Source organism: Meleagris gallopavo, chromosome 4, assembly GCF_000146605.3.
Source record: "Meleagris gallopavo isolate NT-WF06-2002-E0010 breed Aviagen turkey brand Nicholas breeding stock chromosome 4, Turkey_5.1, whole genome shotgun sequence".
NCBI classification, from domain to species: Eukaryota; Metazoa; Chordata; class Aves; order Galliformes; family Phasianidae; genus Meleagris; species Meleagris gallopavo.
The window spans coordinates 9,574,354-9,598,653 of record NC_015014.2 but is presented as its reverse complement, the minus strand read 5'-3'; the positions used below and the strand labels follow the sequence as shown (position 1 = coordinate 9,598,653).

Here is a 24,300-nt window from a genome sequence, read left to right as displayed (position 1 = left end):
GATTACAAATGACATAAAGGAAGAAAGGTCGATTGGTAGAAAGAAAGGCAGAGAAGAAAACTCCTTCAGGATGATGTCAGTTTGATAGATACGTATTTATAAAGTTTGCCTGAATTCAATAGCAATAAATAGAGAAGACTGAGCCACACTAGTTTTACAAACAACTTGTATTGCTCAAAACTTCAAAAATAAAATATGAAGATGGATCATAGAATCATATAATGGCTTGGGCTGGAAGGAACCTCAAGGATCATCAAGCTCCAACCCTCCTGCCACAGGCAGGGCCACCAACCTCCGTATCTAATACTAGACCAGACACCTACACACTTGGTGTTGTTAAGTCTGTGTCTTGAGTAAATTCTGTTATCTGTCCAGCTTAGGAATCCTCTGGTATTTGTTGCCTACCTTTCAGAACAGGTTTTCAAATGCAAGTCTTTATTCTTCCTATCTCAAAAAGAAAAGAGAATACACATGAATCATAGCATGAGAGTTAGTAAATTATGTGCCTCAGAAATAACCAACTTGTTATAATCTGCAATAGAAATTTGAAGATTTTCTTGTTGGTGTCCCAAACACTGAAGCATAAAACAGCCACGGCCAGGGGAGGCAAGCAGAAAGAGAATTGGATGGTAAATGTTTAATGTGGGAAATCCTTCCCAGGCACCATTTCCTGTATTTGTGAAATTTATTGTTGTGCCCCTTCCCTTTCTGTTCCTTAATGTGGAACATTACTTAACTGATCGTTTAACTGGATATTTAGAGCATAATTTGGAGGTGACACAGATTACATGCTCTGTTTCAGACTGACTTATTCAGGGAATTGACTCTTTGAAAGCCAGGTATTTCAAGGTGTTAGGTGCCCTAAACTCCATTTAGCAATGCGGTAGCCAAAGAAAGTGAGGACCATGAAATGCAGCCTCTCTTTTCCTCCCTTAATAATGTAGTGTTCTGTAGAGGCATTCTAACTAACTAGGCACCTAGTAGTCAGATTCTCTGTCTGACTTGCAAAGAACTTCCTTGGTTACCAACAGGAATACTGAGGACATTGAAATGCTTAGATCTGTTCCAGGATATAGAAATTAATGTAACTAAATACAAGCTCCTGAGCACAGTTTTTTTTTTTTTATTCTTTCTTCTGAATGAATACTGTTATGTAGAAATGCCACTGGATGCAAACGTTTTCTGTATATGAATTACCACTGTTATCACTACAAAGGCAGCTAGCTCTCTTAACACAACCTGGAAAAGTTCTCTCTGCTCCTTTTGACTTCTTGGTATTAATAGCAAAATATACATTCAGAAAAGTTCTAAAACCTTTTTATTTTCTAACTGGCAGATGAACTATACACATTTCAGATGCTAAAATAAATTGATTGGGAAACTTAGTAGATCAAATACATTAAGAAATTGTGTGAAAGTATCCAATTGCTTTGTGATTAACTCACCACTTCTGGATATTTCCTATGTTGGGAGCATGTGGGAAAGCTGTCCTCAAAGTTCTGCTTCTTGTTCGGGGGAAACAAGTGCACTTAAATTGACCACTGGATTTATAAGCTTTCTTAAAATTCCATTTGTAATTTGCTGTATGTTAATGGCAGTTTCCCTCTTAAATTCCATGGAATTTGTTCCTTGATACATGCAAACCTCTGAATTGACTTAGGTGTTTATAGTGCCCCAAGAAAGCTGAACCCATGAAACGTTTCTTTAAAAACAAGGTAACTGCATAATTAATTCAATACAACTATGGATGTTGCCTGACCATTTCTGACAGTCTATTTTCATTGACTTACTCATCATTTGTGGGTTTTTTAATTTTTATTTTTATTTATTTATTTTTTTAACGTCTCCTATATTTATGTTTCTTTCAGTTACAAGGCTGTTTGATAAAGATCCACATGGGCTCCTTCCAACTTGAAAGCAATAATAACCGTTCAAATTCTGGAACCTGCAAGTGTGCAAGCAGTACCATTAATATTTGAAGCCAGCAGGAAAAAACTGCCCAGTGACACTGACTGCAGAACTTCTATCACTACACTTACTTCTACTGTTCTTTGATGTGAGAACATTTTAAATTAACTTTTACTTGGTTTAGCTGAGGTTGTTCACAACACCTATTTCTGCTACCTTCAAAACTGCTGAAAAGCCACATGCTACCAAGCCAGAGCAATAAAACATACAGAGATACTTTGGGGCAGTATGCAGCCAACTGGCCAAAAAGATTTCAGGAAATCCATCTTTATTCTTGAGGACAAAAAAAAAAGAAAGAAGAGAAGAAAAGAATAATAGAGGGGGAAAAGTTTTTAAATTAGGGGTAACGAATTAATTTTAGTAGGAAAAAAAAAAAAGAAAACATTTCCAAATATTAAAAATAATAATATTAATTATTTTCACTCTGTGAGTCCCAACACAGGGGTCTATTCCAAATACTCTGTTTTAATCGTATCAAATTTAGGTATTTTGTTAATGATCTTGGGCTAACTTAAGCTGATTGGCTCTTTTATTTCACTGACTTTAGTGATTTTATGCGAGGTCCTATTGTCTTTGCTACTTAATATTCTGTATTTACCTGGAAATCCCGAGAGTTTTCACATTGCAGAACATTCATTGAGTGCAGCGATAGGAATTGTTACTTATTTATAAGATAAATTAAGTTTACTGGTTCTGTATCTTTTTCTACCTAAAAGACTTAGCAATATCAGCCCGTGCTTTTGGACAACATGGAAAATTAGAACTCTTTAGTAAAAATATAGTCATAGAAATTGTCTCTGTTAGTTGATAATCTGCTTGTTATTTTCTGGGTACAACAAATGCTTTCTTGATGTTTTCTTTGTCTTGTTGTTTTTTTTTTCCTGTAGTCTTACTACAGCTGATTTGTCCCACAGTTCTGTGCAATGGCACTCCATGATCACCTGCCATATACTTGTTTTGTGACAGGATAGTGGTAGCACAGATTTCTCAGCAAGTTCTGGCTTAGTGTCCTTTCCTTCTTAGTAACTTCTGTGCTTTCTGATACTTCTGTTTTTGAGGAAGCATAAAACTGCTGTTGTTCAGATCAGTGCCCAAAACAGTTCGTTGTAAATCAACCTTCACCTAGGAGTCCCTAAATGGAGTCTTAACAATTTACCATTTAAGACATTACCTTTACTAAATAAACTTTCCATAGGAAATATTCGTTCTGCTCTCTCAGAGTAGATGCTAATATAATGGTTTTGAATTATAATTTTCAAAGACTCACCAAAACCTCAAGATTCAATATTTATTCTTTTCTGATTTCTATGCAATTCCTTTCTGTCTTATGCTGTCCTGTTCAAAGGGTAATGGTTCTACAAACTTCTCAGACAAGTAAACTACGAATAGTGATCCACTTATCTCTTCTCTAAATAACTGTATAAAAGACATGTTGCACTCTGTGCAGTTTCACAGGAAATACTTGAAAACTTTTCTCCTACATTTTCATATAAATACATACATATAAACATACATATATATATACACATATACATATAGATGTATATATTTAATAATGTTTCTATGCATTGCACTAATTGCTAAAGTTACTGGTATGGGTGCTAGTCAATAGTATGGGTGTTAAGACAATCAGTTTTAAAGATGATCTTTTATAAACTTTTTTGTCTAAGCTTTAGTGCCACTTTTGTAGTACTTGTTTTTTTTTATTTACATAGATTAAATCAAAACTAGTCATCCCTTTGAATCTGTAATCATGGACTGTTAAAACAAAATGTAATTAGAAATTGCAGAACGAGCTTATGTGCTTAAATAAATAATGGCAATTGTTTGATTTTTATTTCATAATTGATGACAAAACATTCATTTTAAAAGTTGTTATTTACATTTGCATTTATAATTCAATGATGCTAAATATTTGTATTAATTATTTTAACTGCTAGGGACTGTAAATCATGCCTCATCTTACCATTTTCTTTTTTTTGTTTTAAATTTCTGTTGCAGAATGAAAGAGGCAAGATTTGCATGAAAAAGCAAAATCTCTTATACCAGATGGTAGAGGCAAAAGCAATGGACAGAGTTCCAGGCACTCACTTCTGAAGCAGAGGCATGCTGCGATGCAGTAGAGACTAGGAACAGCTGTCCTGACTTGCCAGGAGTAAGACCTTGATGAGAAAAGTGTACTTTGCACTTGTAGCGAAGAGGGGGATAATAGAAAGGAGATAAGGAATACAGTGTTAGGCCACCTTGTCTGTAACAACTTGGTTACCATCTTTCTTGATTACTCTTAATCCTAAAGCTTCCATTAGCTTCCCAGGAACAATGAGAGCCAGCAAAGGAAATACTACGCTAGAAGTAGTGTCAAAACACTGTTTTTGGCATCAGCTTTATTTTTTTTCACCAAGAAGATATTCCTTATCTCATCTTTTTATTTATTGCCTTTAACGTATTTCTAGAAATGACTGCTGGCCAGAAGCACGTTCACGAAGACATTCACCAAAGTACTTGACAGTAAGAAAGAACAGAACTGTGTGACATGTCAGTTCTATAATGATACATTAGATTAATAAATCATCAGAGTGAGAGTTTCCAATAATACATTACGGAAAAGACCTTGTGGACCAGAAGCAGATTAATTTTAACCATACAGTCTCCCCAGCAAAGGCACACACAGTGGAAGTAGATGACATAAAGCTATTAAAAAGGAAAGAAAATCAGATCATAATTACTGTTCCTCTGTGTTCAACAAAAAGTAATTGTTTCATCTTCTAATATTTGCACTTCATTTGCTTTGTCCTGCTGATGGGTTGTGATTATGCTAAGTTTACCAAGATTTGACAAGGCGTCTTGCAATCAGGCAACACTGTTTCTGTGAATAGACTTTGAAATGACTAATATGGCCAGATACAGTTCATGCTATTTCCAGTCAGACTCAATGACCCGGAATATTTTTTGGAAGTTGTTTCACTCTTCCACGGTTTTACTGTTTGTGCATATCTTAAAGAGATATGAGCACAGTTAGCCTTAGGTGCCATTCCCTAGGCAAGATTTGAGAAGACCCATGTTAGAAGTGAATAAATGCTAAGACAGTCAATCTCAGAATTTAAACTTCAGCAACAATCCATATGTCAGAGAGATTACAGATAGAAATGTTTATGTATCTGTTTTTCATCCAGTTTCATGCTACATACTTACTATTGCTTTTTTCAGCCCAGCTTAAATGTCTTGAAAGATGATGATTTTGCAGTATTCCTCTTGGCAGGTGTTTAGTGATATAGGTGAGCTTGCCATTCAGTAATTGCATAGCCTGGATAGTTGAAAAAATAAAGTAGTTCACAGCATTAGCTGCAAATCTAAGTGGGTCATGCCATGCAAATGTCTTTGATTAAAACCACAAGAGATGCTGCTGTTTGTAAAAAGCACTTCAGTACAAGTAATAGAAATCTAAGTGAGTATAACAAGCACTTATGTACCCAAGTGCACGTGCTGAGCAAATGCCAACAAATGAAGGGTTGTCTAAATAGATCAATAGAGATTAAATATCTGTGCCTTCAAAAGTGGACAGAAGTATAATATGATTTATTTTTATGGAAAAAGTCTGATCTTTATTTTCAGTAACAGAAAAGATGTTCTGAGAGTGGATATACATCATCAGCTGCTATGAATTTACAGATTTAGATGATCGGAGGAGTGGAACACTTCTCCTACAAAGACAGTTGGGGTTGTTCAGCCTGAAAAAGAGAAGGCACTGGGGAGACCTTATAGCAGTCTTTGAGTACCTAAAGGAGGCTTACAGGAAATCTGTCCACTTCATCAGGGAGAATAGTGATAGAAGAAAGGGGTAATGGCTTTAAACTAAAGAAGGGGAATGGTTTTAAACTGAGACAGGGGAGGTTGAGGGTAGATATTGGAGGAAGTTTTTCACTCAGAGTGCAGTGACACACTGGAACAGGTTGCCCAAGGAGGCTGTGGATGCCCCATCCCTGGAGGCATTCAAGGCCAGGCTGGATGTGGCTCTGGGCAACCTGGTCTGGTGGTTGGCGACCCTGCACACAGGAGGGGGGTTCAAATTAGATGATCACTGTGGTCCTTTTCAACACAGGGCATTCTATGATTCTATGGTTCTATGATTCTATGAAAATAGATCTATGTTAGGTCTTAGGAGGAAAATCTTTTCTCAGAAAGTGGTGAGGCACTGGGGCAGGCTGCCTAAAAAAGCTATGGCTGTCCCATCCCTGGAGGTGTTCAAGGCCAGATTGGATGGGGCCCTGGGCAGCTTGATCTAGTGGAAAGCGTACCTACTTATGTCAGGAAGATTGGAACTAGATCTTTATTTTATAAATGCTTAAAGCAGATAGTAAGTACTATTTGTTCTTTTTGCTTGTCTACTGCTGTGTCCTGAATCCAGAGTTTGTTCCTCTGCCTATCAGTACTAGCAGATGCTGCTCTTATTATGACTGCGCAAGCGAGAACAACTCTGTAGTCTGCAGCTACCACTGCAAAGTTTGCCACAGTTACAAGGCAGAGGCAATGGTTTGAGAACTCAAGCAGCATGTAAGTGTGGCAGTCTTTGTTGTTTCAAATGTTAACAGACTTAGTGTAAAAGTAAACTAGAATCTATAGGTTTGCTTATGGATTAGTGAGAGGAAAAGAAATATTTCAGCATGTCTCTATTTTTTTCTGAGTGGGTAGAACCTGTTTCTTTTATGTATTGACCTACTGTCTGGGTGGGTGGGACCTGCTTATTTTTACATGCTGACCTACTGTAGGAGGGGAAAAAAAAAAGAAAAGAAAAAAAAAAAGCCTTGACCAGGGAGAACATTTAATGGGGGGAGGAGAAAGTGTGACTTTGTAGAAATAAAGGAATCTCCTAGAACGCTTCACTCTGCGAGGTAAAGAGAGAGTAATAATCAGCAATAGCACAATGGGAAGCTGACAGGGAGAGGGAAGGGGGAAAGTTGTATTGTCCTGGAAAGTCAGCATCTCTTAGCTCTGCTACACTTATGCTAGAAAAGGGTTATTCAGTGTAACCCCCACCTTGATTCTATAGTTTGTTTGCAGGTTGCCAAAGAGCTGACTAGTCAGACATAACACCGTTGCTTCATGAAAACAGTGCAAATAAACTGTGGTAGGATGTGATCTCTATTGCCTGGATCAGCTCAGTTTAGCATGTGTTCGGTCTTTGATTCCACAGCGGTAATTCTTATGAGGACATTTGATGCACGGGATGACTTGCATAACAATTTGGTTCCTCTGTAGCCTTTACTGCAGGAAATGTGTTGACAAACTGGAAGTGGTTTTGCCTCAAAATGATCTGATGTATGGTAACCTAAAGAAAATTTGCTGCTGGCAATCAGGACACCAAGTATCTAAAATTTACTTAAGAGTAATGAGAGGAGTTTATAAGCGAAATTCTTGCACAATATGATGTTTCTTTCTAGCTTAGATTGTAACTCTAAATTTTTTTCACTAAATTTTTAGTTTAGGGTAGAATAGGGCAGTGAGAGATGTGTATGGAGAGGCAGTTTATCTTTTGCATCATGGTAAGTTTCTCTGCCTTTCTCAAATGACTTGTTCAAAGGTTCATTCATCCTTCAGATCAGAGTTCTTACTCAGCTCTATTCACATGGATGAGGTGAGGTTTGAGTATTTTTCACATTGCATATGAGAAAAAATGGTGATACAAGGTAACTGATGGAATTTTCTATATATTTTTCTGTGCTTTTAATGTAAAATGATGTTTAGATTGTTCTGTGGATTTTCTCTTCAGGGGTGGCATCTCCAGTTTTCCTTTAGATTTCTAGTTGCTTCTTATGCTTTGTATTGTCAGACATGGCAATATGAGAATGCCACAGTTACTATCTTATTTGTTGCAGTTGCCAACATACTTCCTTGCACATATTAGAGTTTAGTTAGCATGTGTTTTCACTTAGGTGACATCACTGCTATTAGCAACTCTTTTCCTTACAGTGTGTTACATCTATTGCTGGTTAGTGAGAATATAAGGATGACCCAAGATAGAATGTAATAGGCAAATCTAGTGGATTAAATTAATGCATATATTAGTCTGAACAGCTTCAACTGGAATTATTTCAGGAATGAACCTGATCCAACATGTGAGTAGAATTGTTATTACCAGTGATAGCTTCTCTTTTACTTCTACTGTGAAAACTAAATACAAACTTTAATCCATGTGGGAGTGATCGAGGAGAGATTAGCCCACGCACACAAAACCAGACCTTTGGCTAGTGTTAGCAACCCAGCTGATTTCAGTGCATCTGTAGAATCAAATGTCATTCTTTAATGACCTCCAATAAGCCAGTACTACAGTTGGTTTTCCACAATATTCTTTGCAGATCATTATGCTGTTTAATGAGTAATCTGTTGCTGTACAGGCCAGAATGGAAGTAAAGTATTCAGGCTGCTTTGCGGATGGTATGAGGCTGAAATTATTCATAATATGATTCTGAATTTAGTAGAAGTAGTAAAATTGCTTGACAACTGATTAATAGTTAGAAGTTTGATCAGATACCTGCCTTTTTTGAAGACTAATTCATTCTACTTAAGAATTTCATGCTTTTTTGCCCATCACACTATGAGAGCTTTGTTCCTTGACAAACTAGTATGTCTGGTGGTCTCCTGCCACTGGGTTCTTACCGATTCTTAAAGACTTTATAGTGATCTGAAGGAAATAGGATTACCTTTGTTTTTTCTTGAGCTGTGCATTGCTATCTTGCAACTATTACTTTACGTATGCCATTTTGTTGATTAAACTCTGACATGAAGCTTGATCTGTTACTAATTAAAGCATCAACACCATCCTTTCATCTACTTTTTTTTTTTCTTTCAGGGCACAGACATGGAAAATAAGATTTTTTTTCCCAATCGGTGCAATGTAGATTGTTTGCTTCTTGTTTGAAGAAAGAACCCAGAGGGGAGGGAAAAAAAAAAAAAGATATAATATTCATTTCTGCAGGAAATCTACTCTACTCTAAAAAGCTTGAATTTACACCGATCTTTTTATGTCTTTCAAAGACTGCTAAAGTGATCCCTAATACAATCTCAAAAAAAAAAAAAAAGTGGAAGCAGTCTAAGATTTTCTTGCAAATTTTTGCTGCTTGGCAAAACAGTCGTATCTATCATGTCCTTAACCATCTTTAGAATTTGGCAATAATGTGGATGTCAAAACTGTTTAGGCGTCTCAGTAAAAAGTCATCTCTAAGAGGGAAAACCATATTGCTCAAAGATTTGTCTCCTTCAAAGTAAGAAGCCCACCTACTGATTACTTAAAATTATATTGTGCTATTTATTATCCAAGTTTGATGGGACCCCGGCAGCCTGATCTAGTGGGTGGTAATCCTGCCATCAGCAGAGGGGTTGGAACTAGATGATCTTTATGACCTGTTCCAAACTAAGGCATTCTATAACCCTATGATTCCTTAACAATGTTAACATTCATTGACTCATAATAACAGCAGGACTCCTAATTTCTCAGCCCTACAGATCCCTAATCAGCTCTCTAATCTGTTCCAGGTAAAAACTGACAAAGGATCAAGTTTTCAAAACTGTTTGTGCATTGGTTTGTTGTGTTTGTTTGTTCGTTTGTTTATTTATTAGAAATATATATATTCTCTTCAGTGAAAATTGATTCATCTTGCTATTAAGTGAAAAAATCTAATGAAGTAGATTGTTTTATTTTCCTGAACTGAACATTCTGCAATCTATTGTGCTTTATATTCAATATCTCAATAAACTCTTTTCTAATTGTATTTCTGTTTTTGATTAGCATTGTCCAAGGAAGGGTCTGCAGCGTATTTCCTTAAAGCTCTGAGGTATTTAAATGTTTCCTCTGAAAGGATCTTCATTTTAAGATAACCTTCAGAAACTGGCAGCAGACCAAATTATATAAGAGGAACACAGATACTGAAGCTAGATTCTTGCAGCCATTGAGTCTTTTGTACGTTCTTTGAAAATTAAGCGATTCAGAGAGGTAGCCTTTTCCTGGGGCATTTCCCTAATGTTTTCCAGATGTTGCTAAATCACAGTCTAACGATCAGAGCTCCCTGAGAATCCTATTCAAAGGCAAAGATATATTTTTTTTGTTCACATGCAATGTATTTAGCTACATTTCCAAAGCTGTAACTGAGATAAGGCATATATAAAAATTTTGCTCATAGACTTCACAACTGAAGGTCAATCCACCTTCTTTCAAGATGCATAAAAAACAAAATGGTCCCAAGTTTTACAGGCATTGCTTGCTTTGTGTTATAAACAATTACTCTCGTTCACATGCAACATTCTTTGATTAGCAAGGAAGAATGTTTTCTGTATAGGTTTGCACAAAGTTCAGAAGGAATTCAGCAAATTGCTTTGTTTAATTTGCTGGCTTGGAATGCTTTAGATATCTGTATTTCATTTATTCCATTGTCCATTTTGTTATCCACTACTCTTGACTAAAGCTGGAAGATAAAACAAATAGGGGAAACAGAAGGGAATATATACTTACACAAAACTGATACCCTTGTGTGCGCTGTATATATGCAGAATTTGTGCAGGTGATCTGAATGAGTGTATGAGTCCATTGTGTACTACATGCCTATTTAACATGGTGTTTCAGATTAGTTTTTAGGTATGAGTAAGTAAGGTATAATTTCTTGAAGTTTCCTCTGAATCTTTACTCCTTTTTTTCCGCATTCAGTTGCCTCTGTCTTTGTAGTCTCTTTGTTGTGCAGTGTGGTTTTTGGGGGGGGGGGTTTGGGTTGTTCTTTTTTTTTATTTATTGTTTGTTTGTTTTTGTTTTTGTTTTTTGCTTGAACCATTTATACCTTTCCTTGCTGGGATGGATGTTTTGTGGAAGGTTCTGCACAGGATCCTGACTTTGTTTGTCATATCATCGATGCATACATAGTCCTGCTGTTATGTTGGGAAATGACTTCTTATTGCTAAATAGGATGTGGGAAACTGATGTTTGAAGAAGGTCCCTTCCAGTCCAAGTCAAGAAATATTCTTTCATAACTGGACTGACAATGACAGTGACCAGTAAAAAATTAAATGATTCACTGCTGAACCACAAATGATTTTTCACTTGGACCAACAAGTCAGTTGGCAATCACAATAAAATGTGATATCTTATTAAAGGAAGAAAAGAAAAATCAATTGGAAACCCTCCACCCATAAACTTTGTAGTATTAAACCTACTTTCCTGGTGTGCGGTAAGTTAATTTTTCAGCATGTAAACAGGAGCAAATTGGCTCAAATAACATCTTGGTAAGAAAAAAAAACAGGAAAACAGACAAGCAGAATAATGCATAATAATAAATAACTGAAACATGGCTATTTCATAAGACTTTTCCTTTCTGAGGCAACCCATGGAGGCAATTGCAGTTTCTACACATCCTTCTCCCAAAATAGCAGCAAGCCGGTAGCCTGTTGTACAAGCAGACCATGTAAGTGTTAATCCAAGTGTATGCTTTTGCATCATGAAAGCTATGTAGCTGCTGGTTAATGAGGACATGTCTAATCAATAGCATAATTAATCTGTGTATCCATATTCAATACATAATCTGTCAATGTGCATTTTGTCAAATCAGTGTATTGATTTGCTCCATGCCCAAGAGCAGAAACTATTCTTATTTTTTAATACGTGCACATTTGTGTCTTCTGACTTATCTTATAGAGCATTAATTTTACATCTTCCCAGGATGCCTTTTGGGGCAAGGAACTGTTGCTGTAAGGACTATAAAAGGATGTAATAGTTCAAAGTCTGTGTGTAATTCACAATTTTTCTACTTTGTTTTTCAGATTTCAGTTATTGGTTGCTGTGAGAACAGTTAGAATCATTGCAATCCAATTTTTTAAAACTTCACAAGTTCCAGGAGTCTAACGCAGAAAATGAAATTTTGTGAGTATGCCCTTAATGATTCTTAGTTCCACAAAGGATAACCAAGGTTTAGGAGACTTCAGTTCTCCTCAGCTACAGCATGTAAACATTTTGTTTAATAATCGATTTTCCAGGATATTTAATATTTGTCATACCGTGATGCCTTCTTTCTCAACCTCGTGTATTTTCAGGTGGAAAGTCGTGATGTTTAAGACAATGAGCCTGCCTGGATCCCATTCAGTTGACATAGAGTCCCTTGGCAGGCAGCGAAGGTCCTGCCTTCTATTAACAGTTGTACCTGGGATGTGATAAAGGTTTGAATGTTTGATTTGTATCATTTGTCACTGTAGAAACCCTTTCTCATATCACAGAAGACCGGAGTATATAAAGTAGGAAGGTTTGTTTGGACAGGTCTAGTATCCTCTGTTATTTACAGTGCTCTGTTTCAGTGGCTTTGGGTTGACAGATCTGCCTGGGTTTAATCAACTTCCATGTTGTAAACCCTGTGCTTGGGCAGGCTGAGATGGACTGATAAACACAGAGCTTCTGCTTCTAAGCTCTATTTGCTGTCCTGGAGACCCTTTTCTTGAAATTATAGATACTATTTAGAAAGAAATGTACTTTGAGAGCATTGGGAAACTTCCTGATCACCGTTTTTCTCCACCTTGTCTTTCAAAAGAAATGTGATATATAATTCAGTATTTAAGCCTAGTTTTCCCTGCCCTGCTGGCTGGCCATTCATGTTTGATATTCTCGACATCATCCATAATGTTTCAAATGGCATGATTAGTTTTTTTAAATTTTCTTATTCGAAGCTGGATTTGCTCTTTAGCTTCAAAATGAGGCTAATTCTTTCCTCTAATAATTGAGTCTAATACTACTGCTTTATCATTGATCCCAAGATTATGTGCCAGCTGCAATCAGCTCCTCATTATTTATACAGCCTGGCTACAAGGGTGGCAGCCAGCTTCTGTAGCTTATGATCATGTGAACTGAGAAACTTTGCAAGCATTTGTAACACTACAAACAACCACCCCTTCATGAGCATTGCTTCTTGACATGAATTAGTGTTTGCTTTTCCTGAAGTAGCTGTGGTAATGGTTCCTAGATCTGCTGTTTCCTGTAAATCTTGTATCATTGCCTCTCAGCTACATATTTATCTTCCTACGTGGCATGATGTTTTTGCAGAATATTTCCTGTCCCCCAACATTTGCTGCCTCAAACTGTGTCTTTGTTTTCCACTAGATCTCTTTTAGCTTTAGCCTGTGTACATGCTTCATCTCAGCAGTCCTTGCTGGAAAAAAAAGTGTGCACCACAAATCGCATCTAAACAAGTCCAAGGACAGAATATCACTAATGGATTTAATGTTATGCTTATCCTTTTTCACTCTTCTGGATATTGTCTACTGGTGAAGAAAGAGGAATAGGGTCTAGGAAAATTCCAGTTGACACTTGAACATACTTCTTTAGTGATGTAGTTACTGACATGGTAGCTGGTGGTGTGCAATGCATTGAGCAGATTGAGCAGATTCATTTTTAAGAGTTCAGCTGAAGCCATCTGTTGACTCTATAGTAAAGCCAACTTCATGATTCTGAGGATGGGATAAGAGATGTTCTGGCAACAATGATCCAGTGTAAACTCACAGAGGTAATTCAGATTTGTGTAAAAGCAGTAGGTTTAACAGACTGATGCTGTACTAGAATGCTTTATGTCAGATCAGATATTACTCATTCCCACAAATCCAGAACAATGAGCACTTTGTAATGTATGCTCTGGCTAGTGTGCCAAAAATACTACAGCTGATCTAAACCAAATGAGTGCTGCTGAGTGATCATGCATAGCCCTGGCATTAATGATGGTGAACCTGCAATGACAAATAATTAATAGCAAATGCACTTGAGCTCTCAGCAGAATTCATGCTGTAGGTATGGCTATTCATTTCTCCTGACCCGTGGCTAATATAATATAGGGAAGCTGGAGAATTGCAAAACTCTTTGAGCCCACACAGTTAGCATCTTCTTACTTCAGCCTTAGCCTGCAGACTTTTGACTTTGGCATCTGGAAAATGGCTGTCACTTGTGTTGTGTTTTGTTTTCTTTTTAATGTTTTTTACTTTTGACTGCTTCTGGTGTTTGAAGGTAAAGTGTCACCCACATTGGTACACTCTTATTGCCAAGATTTTCTCACTGCAGCATATTGTAGATATGTAAGACTGAGGTTGAGAGCAAACAAGATTGCTTAGGTATGTCCATTTCTTATTCCCGCATTACACAGTCCTCTTTTGACTAACTATGTGCTGCCAGATCTGTTACAAAAGCAAAGAACTTCATTTCGCATGAGTAAATATCCCTGACCATTGTCCTTTGAGAAGAAAATGTTTTTCTGATGAATTACCATCATTGCTGGCACTACCACTCAGAAAACCTCAGACTGTGGAACTGTGGGTTATTTTGGGAGGAAGTTGTTTGTTTTAAAGAAGAAAAAAAGGCAAAACGGTAATGTACAACCTTCTTTGTTCAAAATGGAGTGGGCTAGCCATTATTTTTTGGATATTATTTAAAGGTGTTACAATTTGTATGTCACTGCAGAATGAGAATTCAGGCACCATTCCTTCACTATCTTCTCCTCTGTTTAGCAGGCACCAAAGTGGTGAGAAGAGATGTTTGAATCTTTGGGATGTAGCCATTCCATTCTGTTAATCTCATACAACCTATAGTTTGGACTATGTATTAAGTATTGGGCTAACTATTAAGTATTATTTTATTGCACACCTGCTTGTAACTTGTTTGTGCTTTCAAATTGATTTGGTCTATTTCTCGAGTAGACAGAGCTTTTCTGTTTCTTTCAGTGCAGTTCAGATGGTGTGGGGCAGTATCAAAACAGGTTGTCTGAGTGAGTCCCATTCACTGTAGTAGAAAGGGAGCCACCACAGGACAACATTGCAAAGCTGCCCAAAATCCCAACTGCATATTCAGCTAAGCTGTCTCTTACAGAGCCACATATTTGTTTTTCTCTGGGCACTCCAAGGAACAGAGATCTATCCAGACACGCGCTCAGTACATGACTTAGATATTCGGAAACTATGGCCTTGTTTGAAAGCTGTTCTTGTGATAAGAGAGTAGGATACTCTCTTATATATAGATAGATAAGAGCAGTGCATACAATGTATCTCCTTTTGTTTAGGGATGGGCTTGTCTCAGTCTCTTCCCAATTCTGTCTTTACTCTGGATCCAGAATAATTCTGTGTGCTGCGAAGAAAAGGAACTTCTTATGATGGATCTGCCAGTACAAACAGTTAAAAAAAATTCTGTCTGCAACAGTCGTCTTGTCTGCCAGTAAAACTTTGAATTCTCCTAAGACAGTGTTGTGGCTTAACTTGGCAGACAGCTAAATACTACACAGCAGTTCGCCCACAGTGGGGTAGGAGAGGAAATTGAAAGAGGTGCAAGAACTCATGGATTGAGGAAAATACAGTTTAAAAAATAAAAGAAATAATAAAGAAAGCAGCAAGAAAGAACAAAAGAATCAAGTGATGCAAAATGCAATTGACCAGTGCTCTGACAGTCTCCAAGCAGCAGCAATTCCCCTGACCAGTTTTATTGTTCTACGTGGTGCCACATGGTATGAGATATCCTTCTGCCCAATTTTGGCTGTCCTCATTCAATCACCTCCCAGCTTCTTTTGCACACTCAGCTCCTTGCTGTCAGGGCAGTGCAAGAAGCTAAGAAGTCCTTGACTCAATATGCACACTGCCATGCAACGTTGTGTTATCAATGTTATTCTCATCCTAACTTCAAAACACAGCTCCGTACCAGCTACTAGGAAGAAAATTAAGTCTATCCCAACCAAAGCGAGGACAGAGAGTTAAAACCTATGTCCCAAGCAAATCAAAGAGGCTTTTTAGTTCTCCCCAAGCTATTTGCTGGTTTTTAGTCCTTTCTGCACGGAGTGCTGCAAAGAATAGTGCAAGCCTGGGATACTGAGGTTTCTTCTGATAATGTGCAAGGCAGAACACTCTTCTAGATTCTTCTTGAGCCAGTGAATTCCTGTTTGTGTTTCTGTAAGTCAGCTAATTTGTTTACCAGGCCATGGCCATGATCAGCATGGTGAGTAATAAGTTGGACAGAAGTTGTATTCTTTAATTTAATCTCTGCCATCACCTGCTGTTGTGCTAATTGGATCAGGGAAGATTCTCAGGCAGTCCCCAGATCTTTATATTCTCCAGTGTTTAGTCTTGTATGAGATTGACACTCTTTTATTAATGATCATATCCCTTAACAACTTCCTGAACAGCTGCAGGGGACAACTTAGAGTGCATGGGTTATACCACATGAAAGTGCAACTGAACTATTTAGACACTTGTCCGTAGTGACAGACTAAATTACGAAGTGTGAGAAAAAAAACAATTTCTTGTGGAACACAGAAGGGCTCCATTCGAGCACTTTATGCCACAAGCAGGTGTGAAGCTGATAGCTGATCTTTTTTACTGCTCTCTGCTTTTTGGCTATTCACAGAATTAAACAATACACAGTAGTGTATACAGGGATTTATTATATCTTCTTGTACCAAAACACCAAATTAATCGTAGTCACATATTAAAATGGAGCCTTTTCTGCAGTTCAGATGTTTAAAAAAGAAAAAAAGCTCTAATTTTGAGAAAAGAATGCCAAGAAATGTTAGGGTCATTGCAAGCTTTCAAGGTAGTACATAAAAGAGGGACTAAATGCCATTAATGCTGGAGTCCTTTGTATGGGTCATGCAACAAAGAGTTTTCTGGAGGCCTTCTCTAGCTAACTGAAAAGGTGACTAGAGGTGGTCTTGACCTCAGTGACACCCAAATTTGCCCAGGTATCAAGCCTTATTTTTTGTGGAACATTTCAAAAGCACAGCTACAGAGTCTGCTCCCCATGGAGCAGAAAGAGGTAAGTTTACTTGCTACAGAGCTCAACACTCAAAACCCACCTGGGGACAGTGTTGTGAACCCAGGCATTGCCCCTTGACCCATCCTGCCTGTAGTTTCTCAAGCTGTGCCTCAGGCAGTTCTGCATGAGCTGGTGAGCAGCTGTTAGCTGCTCCTTGGACTACAGTACAAAGCACAGGTGGATGCTTTCTGTGATGCTCAGATGATGTTTAGAGCGTCACTGTCATAACCTGCTCTGACAATGTAAGTGATTGCATTGACTAGACCCTGGGTGTTCAGCCATATTTTCCAGGTCTCCCAGCTTTTAAGAGAATGAAAGAGAAGACTGTACTTCTAAAAGAAGTGTTTATTTATTTAATTATTTAATATTATAAATAATAAAAATATTTATTTATTTGCTTATCTAGTTTTAAAAGGCCTGAAATATCTCTTGGTAAAACCTCTGGAAAATTTACAGGCACTATTTTGTTGCTTATTTTGAGAGAAAGAAAAACATGTCCCCTGTCTTCTGAAAAGATTAATTACTCAGGGAGAGCCCAGTAATGAAAAGTGAAGTTGCTTTTGTTACAGGCCATTGGGTCCTGGACAATCATTCCTATTTTCCACAGCTAATCTCTGAAGTAAATGGTTTTCTTTCTGTTGGCTGTCAGTAGCGTGTCACTGTGCGGTGACTTGGATGTGCAAATGTTCTGGGCTGGAGATCGTGGCCTCTGCCAAGCCTGCATAGAGTGCATCTCCCACTCTTAAGCAGTTGGTGAACATGGAGGAATGCCCTCTGCCATTGTTTCTGTTCAGTCTGGAAGGAGCGAGATCAGCTCTGAGCAGACAGAGATTGAGGAAGTAGCCTCAGGTGCCCAATGACCGAGTCCTTTCTTGCTGGACTTCCTGTTCTTACTTCCAAATCTTCATTTTTTTGCAATGATTGTCTGCTCCACTACTCCTCTTGCCTTTTTTGACTTTTTCTATTTTCTTTTCCTCTGCTTAACTCTTCCTTTCTTTACAAAGTATGGCTCTAAGTCCCTGTGCATTGCAGAGGGGTTGGACCAGATGGCCTTCAGAGGTCTCTTCCAACTCTTAAGGATTCTGTGATTCTACATGTGTGTGCACATGTACAAACACATGCAGAATGTAAGTGTAAAATCTATATTCTTCCAGTAGGCACCTATGGATGACATCAGTTATCCAGATGTTTCTTCCTGATCTCAGTACAGCATGGTCTGCAGTCAGCCTCTGACTGGTTACAATGAAGATGACATCAGAGCAGTGCACACAGATTCTCTCTGGTATTTTTGTTTTCAGTGGCATGCATTTACAATTTCCTTTCTAAAAGATAGAAGGCTTCCTTCCAAGACACTGTTTCTTTGAAAATTACTGATGTCAGTGAACAATGTCTCTGTACTGATTTTCTGAGCAGCTATGCTGAGTTTTCCATGAATAATGCTCAGAATGGCTAAAGCAAAAAATCTGGAAATTTATGGTTATGTGAAAACTTTCACACGATGGCAGATTTTCCTACATATCGACAGCTGGCCCTTACTGTGTGCCCCAAAAGATTCAAGACTGCAAACTGAAGAACTGAGTACCTGGAAGTCCTGTTTTTCCTGTCCTCCAGAAGTCCTCTTTCCTCTTCCTGTCAAACTTACAGCACAAGTGTGCTTCGTAGATTTGTCTTCATGGACAAGGCTGGGACTACAGTTTGGCTCTGAGAAGAAAACCAGGTGTACAGACTATTTCGTGCACAACTATTTATTTCTCCTGATTTTTTTTCATGACAATTTTTCATCTTCCTTAAGAGCAGATTCTCACTGCAACAAACCGTGCAACACCTGGGCAGTGTTTTCACAGCTGATGATTGGAGGCAGTCAGAGGAACCAAACCTTGGGAATGTCACCTAGTAAAGTGCATTGTAATGTGGCACAGTTGTTCTTTTGTCACTGGTTCTTTTAGGAACTTTATTTCTTTCTCATATAACTGCAGAGCTCTTTGTAAATGTTTATCTCAGTGGTCCTTGCCTCACCTCCTTGAGAGAGCTGGCTCAGATGCTCAACACTCTCTGGAGCACATGAAGGAGCTGGATTTCATCACTGTACGTCTCAGGCTTCACAGGAGCTGAGAAGCTTAATCTCTCTTCTTGTAAAGGAGTGTTTCTTGAGTTGTGACGTACTTAGGAAAAAAAGCACAGGCCTCACCTTGCACCTGAGTATATGGTAAGAAAATGAGCATGTGCAAAGCTGAAAGCAGAGTCCAGCTGAGCTTAAGAATTTAGAATAAGCAACAAGGAAGTAGCAACAGAAGAGGGGTAACAAGTCACTATCAGATGTTATATACATAGGAAGGCTGCAACAAATCTGAAGAAGGCAGCTGAAGTGACTTTGCAGATTTTCTTTAGGGGAAGCTTTTCCTTTGCAAAAGGATCACTATAAAAGAGGAACAAGCTGTGCTGGGAGTGCACTAGCAGCTGGTGCTTATTGGTCAGCTGCAAGTACAGACCAGGGTGTGCTTTGAGGGAAGTGAACAATACAAGGTACAGAGTTTGTTGGTTGCAGTAGGAGAAGAAAGCAGTACACAAAGGATGAAGATCAGGTGAAAACATAATGGAAGTGATAAGTCAGCAAGATATTTATTACTGCAATGGCAATGTGCTAAATAGTTTTGCAGGGAGAGCAATGAGATTTGTTGAAACTAGAAAGAGGTAGCTTCAGCTGTGAACGTGTAAAACAATGAAGACCTGAACCACAGCTTTACTAAAGAAAAAGGGGCTGGATTTTCAAGGCAGTTTGCAGTAAGAATGAATTGGATCTGTGTAGAACAGGTTGACACTTCTCTTGCCAGCTGTGCTCATTAAAGAGAATGCTGCTTTTTGCGATTCAGGTTGCTTCTCTTAGAAAATGAGTGAGCATTTTCATGCCTGTCATTATTTAGAATTTTTTGCAATAAATCTAATCTGATTATTTCAGTTTCCTCTGCTTTGGTCCCTCTTCTTGTCAAAATTAGTTCATCTGCTGGACCCTACAAACTTTTGCAGCTTTCGTTTCACTTGTTATTCCTATGATAACTGTTATGTCAGCATAAAAGTCCTCCCACTCAAGAACTTAAAACATAAGACTGCCTAAACTGTGTTTCTCAGTTGTTATTCTTTTGTTTATTTCATTACAAAAAGCAAAAACTCACACAACTCTTTGGATTTTTAAATCAACTTTATTATCAGTGAGACTGATATGAGTAAAGTTGTTGACTCAATATCACCAAGTTTACTTCAAGAATCTTACAAATTGCCATAATTTGAGTAACGATAAAGACTTTCTTGTGAGCTATAATGATATTTTCAATAAGAAACACTTAACTAATTCTGATTATTTTTTTATGTCCTTCCAGCTGATATCAAGGTTTGCTGAAAAAAAAAAAAATCTCTCTGCAACCTTGAAAAATTTCTTAAACTCCCTTCTACAGTTGTAGAGAAGAGATATTTCAGTTACAGTCAATGTTACTGAAGTTTATCCAAGTGTACTTTTTGTGTTCTCTATTATGTGTTCTTTATTATATACAGCCCACAGTGAAAGAAATGACCTTTCACCCCTCCAGTCTGAAATCACAAGGGAAGTGAAGAGATACACCACACCAGAGGCTGACGGTCAAATGGAAGAACAGCAATCACCAGAGCTGGTTGTCTCTACTGGAGAGCATCAGTCAGGAAGGAGTTGACAACTGAGCTGCTCTGGGGAAGGAAGGTTAGATACCTTTGGCTTTTGTTTGGTTTAGTAGTTTGTTTCCTTAGCAAGACAATAACAGGCGTCAACTTGGAACCAGAACACAAAGGAACGTTTTATATTGGTATTTATTTTCAGACTGAAAGGAAATTTTACAGCCTGTTTTGATGTTTCTAGTGGTGAAAAAAAAGAAAAAGAAAAAAGGCTCTCACTTTTTTGATACAGACTGGAGGAAATAAGGATATGGAGCCTAAATGTCTCATCTTCATGTAAACGGGGCTGCCAGCTCAGCCAGATGCACAGACTTCAGGAGTACAGAAATGAATTGTTCCACAGTTCGCAGAAAGAGAGGTACAAATGCAGAGAAACCAGCCCAAACCACCCCAGATTTTCTGTGTGTTCTCTCCCCTGCATGAGGTTTTCACCCAGCTGTTGGGCATTCAGTAAACTGAAATGAGGATGCATGCAAAGTTTCTTTTTATTTTTTCCTTCCTGAAATTCAATTTCCTTCTTCCCTGCTGATATCCCACATGCCCCGCACCACCCGTTTTATTTTCTTCTCGGAAGGGTTCAGTTCTTTTCAACAGTGTCCCCATCACTACCCTCTTCAGGCAAACGCAGCCCTCCAACTGATGTGCTCCTTAGGAAGTAGCCTTCCAACAAACAAAACATTGAAACTGTGAAGGAGAGACGTGGGTGTGTACACCACTGATAAATGTCTGAATTGCACACAACCTTAATGTGTGATTTTGTTGGGATCTTTTAGCTCAGCCTTCCCTTGCCATTCCTTTTGTATGTCTACTTTTACTCATGTTAGATACATCTCTGCCCAACACACTTGGACAAATGCGTAGACACAATGCAAAGGGTTAAACCAGTAGAAGGCTGAAAGAGCAAGAGCCTCAGGGGTGTTCTATTCAGCTGATTCAAATCTATCTTAACACAAAACCTTCCTAGTGCTTTTCTTTTGCTTAAAGATTGAGCTTGGAAGAACAGTAGGACAGTATCATTAGGCACAACATCACAAATGTAAGCTGAATGAGTCATCGCAAAGCAATTGAAGTTGCTGGCTTTGAAGTTTGCAAATACAATACATAGAACTGGATGCACTTAGGTGTTCCCTGGTCGTGGTGGCTGACTTAGTAAGGTTTCAACAAGAAGGAAAGCAGCAAATTTTGTCTCTTCGGCTCTGTTTTACTACTAAAGTGATTATATTTTACCACCTACAAAAAAGAATAAAATGATTTCATCCTACTTTAAAATTTCCTTTTGTGATAATGCTTGAAAAAGCACCGATAACAGGCTGTGTACATAGTACTGCCAACATTACTGAGTGCTGCTGTCTCTTCTTCTCACCATTTGTTGATTTGTGATTTATGAAATGAGTGAGGCAGGAATAATCTGTGTACAAAACTCAACAGAGTATGGCTTTGATCTGTGATCAGCACTTATTATCAAACTCATTAATAATAATGTGAAGTTTCAGAAGCAGCTTTTTAATGGAATTGTGTCCTCAGAATGAGTTACCATATATTTTCCCTAACATCTAAATAAGTCTGCCACTCAACAGCTGCAAAAATGGGACTTCTTTCTTTCTCACTACCTACTCATTAATATGTGGAAAGACAACACGGGACCTTTCTTCGTCTTTCACATTGAATTGCAGCTGGACAGAGATTCAGAATGATGAAGGTGGGAACAGAGAAGTGTCAGAACAACTTGTTTTTTTTTACCTTCAAATCAGGCAGGCTACAGTTGGGCTCCCTTATTTTCATCTAAGGGTAAACAAAAGTGGGATGATACCATGGCAGGCAGTACATCACCAGTGCAGAACAGGCCACAGAGCAAAAAAGTTGTCTTACTGTTCTGCAACTTTAGCACTGTTGAGGAGTGTGGGACTATTTATTTATTTATTTATGTATTTATTTATTGAGTGCTATCAGCAGGACTGATGGAAATTAATTTTTTAGTCCTAAGGTGCAGGCAGCTTTTCAGCTTTCCCACATAGTGTAATGCATTTTCAGTAATGCTTGTGTTTGCTAAGGGGAGGATATAGGAAAGGGAACATGCACGTATATAACTTACTGTTCTGTAAGTGCTAATTCAATTTGTTTCTCATTTCCTTCGTTATATTAAGACAGATCTACGTTCCTGGAATTCTTGTAGTCCATATAAAATCCCAAATTATCTATAGCCAAATCCATGCTCAGGATACCCGCGATCACAGTCCTTGTGAAAACTTGTTTCGTTTTATACCAAGACACTGTCTTTGTACTGATTTGAAGAAATACCTAGGCGAACAAAAGCTTACTAATCTCACTTTCTCAACTTTTTTTCCTTTTTCAGCTTCTCAGAAATAATTTTATCGGGGAGAATAATTTCAGTAAACCTGGTATTCAGAGTTGCTGAAGATTTTGCTTTGTTTCATGAGAACATCATACGGCATGTGCAGGACAACTAGAGGATCTGACCCAGCCAGCATGGGTTCATGAAAAGTAGGTAGTCAGCAGTTCCAGGGAGGTAATTAGCCCTTCTGTACTCAGAACTGGAGAGGTCTCATATCAAGTACTGTGTTCAGTTTTGGGCCCCTCACAACAAGAAAGACACTGAGATGCTGGAGCATGTCCAGAGAGGGGCAGTAATGTTGATGAAGGGTCTGGAGCACAAGTCTTATGACTTGTGCCAGATTCAGAGAAGAAGAGAGCTCAGGGGAAACCTTATCACTCTCTACAAAGACCTGAAAGGAGGTTGTGGTGAGATGGGGATTGGCCTCGATTGAGATTGCCCAGGTGACAGTGATAGGATGAAACATAATGGTCTCAAGATACACCAGGAGAGGTTAAGGTTGGATTTTAGGAAAATATTCTTCTCAAAAAGAGTGATGAGTTGTTGGAACAGGCTGCCGGAGAGGTGGTGGAGTCATTTTCCCTGTAGGTGTTCAAGAAACATGGAGATGTGGCTTTGAGGGACATAGTTAGTGGGCAATATTGGTGGTGGTGGTGATGGGTGGGTGGTTAGACTCGATGATGTTAGTGGTCTCTTCCAACTTTAATGATTCTATGATTGTATGATTCAATTGGGTAAAAAATAAGAGTATCATTTTTTATCTTCATTAGATGGATTTGGACTTGCAGAGATTACATAGAAAAAATCTGAACATAATTTCTCCTTAAGTGCACCATAGCTACTGATACTCACATTCTGCATTCTGGATGAGAAAAGATTTCCCATTTGCCATTATTACTACAGCACTCCTGCCAACAGAACAACTGCAGCTCTTTTCTCTCTACAGCAGTTGTAGTGTATGCAGCAAAAGCAGGACTGTAACATAAATGTATCAAAAACCACACTTCAATTTAATTACCTATTCTATACTGATTCTGTGAGAGGGAGAAAGAATTCACTGTTGCTTTACTTAAATATATCAGATTGGAGCAGTAATCTTGAAAGTTCCTTTACCTTGGATTTAAAGCATGCAGGAAAGACCTGTATCGTCCCTAAATCAGCAGTCCACTGGCGGAAAGAGACTGGTTCCACAGGAAAGATTCAGCGCTGTAGTAAAAATGTCTCAAGCTATTAGATTTTTCTGCTATAAAAATAGAATGTCTTAGAATTGTGCTGTTATCTTAACTTTTGCCTCATATGCGACTGATATATGGAACTTAATTGGGAGAGGAGGAGTAAGTTTAGAATGTGTTCTGTTTTGGGAAGGTGGGAGAAAAAGAGCACTGACCTTTTGAAGGTCCCGTAAGTTGTTTGCAGTTTATATTTGTTTGCTTTTATATTGTGCAATTGTACTTGACCGTTTTTAACCCCATCAGAAAAA

The 24,300-nt window shown here is 38.2% G+C and overlaps 1 long non-coding RNA gene across 4 annotated transcripts in view; it reads left to right on the top strand.

The window, feature by feature from the left end:
* LOC104910533 overlaps positions 1 to 24,300 on the top strand; it is a 72,989-nt gene that overhangs the window by 43,219 nt on the left and 5,470 nt on the right. For 2 of the 4 annotated variants that reach the window (XR_004159465.1, XR_004159464.1), the window contains 6 exons: positions 1,869 to 2,056; positions 3,970 to 4,123; positions 11,767 to 11,866; positions 12,037 to 12,159; positions 20,315 to 20,495; positions 22,821 to 22,969. This is a non-coding gene — a long non-coding RNA (uncharacterized LOC104910533). Of the gene's footprint in view, positions 1 to 1,868; positions 2,057 to 3,969; positions 4,124 to 10,711; positions 11,412 to 11,766; positions 11,867 to 12,036; positions 12,160 to 20,314; positions 20,496 to 20,699; positions 20,826 to 22,820; positions 22,970 to 24,300 lie in introns of those variants that run through there. The other 2 variants (XR_004159466.1, XR_004159467.1) reach the window with 2 other exon arrangements.